Genomic DNA, 1,572 nt, shown 5'->3' with positions numbered 1-1,572 from the left:
TTTTTTTCTTCCCTGAATCTCCTTTTTTTCTCCCCTAAATCCTTTCCCCCCCCTACAAATCTCAGTTTGTACTTTATACCTCATTTCCCCCTAAATCTCATTTTGCCCCCTTTTTTCCCCCGCCTTGCAGTCGCCAAAAGCTTTCCCGAGTAATTTTTAACTCCCTCTGCCTCCTGCACACAATTCAGAGGAAATCTGGGAAACCGAATTCTCTGCTCTCCAAGGCAGCAAATGGAAAGTCGCTTAAAGGGACACTTCTGCCTTAAAGCGGCAGCGGCGCTTTTCTCCGGCGGCGGAAAAWYGGGGTTAAAACCCMYTTTCAATCCCTCCYCCAAGTTAAAATCCCACCCYGACAAYCCCCAACAGGACCAGCTCAGCGCTYTGGGGCCACCCCAGGTGACAAYGYCATYGCCACCCCCTCCCCTGTCCCCGGTGTCCCCCCCAGCCTTGGAGMGCTCCCGAGGGGGATGCGCGTCCCGGGAATGGGGTCAAATAAAGGGACAATCGCAGCCCCACGCGTGTCCCCCTTGTCCCCGCGTGTCCCCTGCCACGCACACGGAATTCCCGGGGCGGGGGGGCCGCAATTCCAGGCAGGCACCGGCAGAAGGGTTAAAGGRGGGGAAGGAGGGGAAGGAAGGACCGACAGCAGGACCGACATCAAAGCAACTCCTCTGCTCAGCAGATGAGCGGATCCATCCTCACTTCATATTTTTTGCAGCTGAAGTGGAGGGAGGGGGGGAAAGGGGGGGCTGGATTAACTCCTTCTCTGCCGGGGGTGGCTCTGCCGGGACACAGGCGACACTTTCCCGGCAGAGGTGGCACCGTCGCGGGCGGTGACAGCGGCAAAACTCAGCTCGGGGGGGATCGGGAGCATCGCCCGGAGCGGAGCGGGGGCCCGGGGGCAGCAGCAGCCTCGGCGGGGAGGAACGGGAAAGGCAACGATTTGCCTTTGAAAGGTCTGGGATGACACAAATATCCCGAATAGTTTGAGCAAAGAGCATCATTTTTTAACTCTGACAAACCTCGTTGAGTCATTGAATGAGCCAGAGACGGGGGGAAAGGGGGGAGAAAAGTTGTGTCTGCAGAGTAAAAGGCAGGAGCCTCCAGCCGGGAACGGCGARGGGAAAAAACCCCGGAAAAGCGCCGGAGTGACCCCTCAGCAGTGCCGTGGGGCAGTCTACACATTCTCCTTCCCCCCAGCCTTCCCCCGAGGAAAAAATCCCGGTTTTATGACCCCGGGCAGCGAAGCGGCGCTGGAAAAAGAGAATTTACTCACCTCATCATAAAGCAGCCGCGGGGGAAAGCTGCATTCTCCTGGAGAGGGGCTGGAAAAGGCGAGAGTTGGGAATGAGGAGCTGCCGGCTGGCCCTGGAGTGCGGTGGCTCCGTGCTGTGGGGATAAAAAAGAGCAGAAAGTCTTCATCACTGACCACAGGCACGGAGCTGCTCACGCCCCTCGAGCGGCACCAGCCAGTAGCGCACAGAAGTTGGGATACGGGAGAGGCAGAGGAGCGCAGGACACCGGGATTGCTCCGCTCCCCGGCACCGGAGAGGGGGGAAAGGGGGAGGAAAA

At 58.6% G+C, this 1,572-nt stretch overlaps 1 protein-coding gene across 2 annotated transcripts in view; it reads right to left on the bottom strand.

Moving 5' to 3' along the window:
• Positions 1-1,572, bottom strand: part of ZNF469 (zinc finger protein 469) — a 72,852-nt gene that overhangs the window by 37,462 nt on the left and 33,818 nt on the right. For both annotated transcript variants that reach the window (XM_057384467.1, XM_057384466.1), the window contains exon 2: positions 1,277-1,389. The gene's annotated coding sequence lies outside the window, so the exon portion shown is untranslated. The remainder of the gene's footprint in view (positions 1-1,276; positions 1,390-1,572) is intronic.

This window comes from Malurus melanocephalus, unplaced genomic scaffold, assembly GCF_030028575.1.
Source record: "Malurus melanocephalus ecotype Western Australia unplaced genomic scaffold, MMel_1.1 scaffold_710, whole genome shotgun sequence".
Classification (NCBI taxonomy): domain Eukaryota; kingdom Metazoa; phylum Chordata; class Aves; order Passeriformes; family Maluridae; genus Malurus; species Malurus melanocephalus.
Note: the sequence above shows the minus strand (reverse complement) of the source record. Positions and strands in the feature narration are given on the sequence as shown.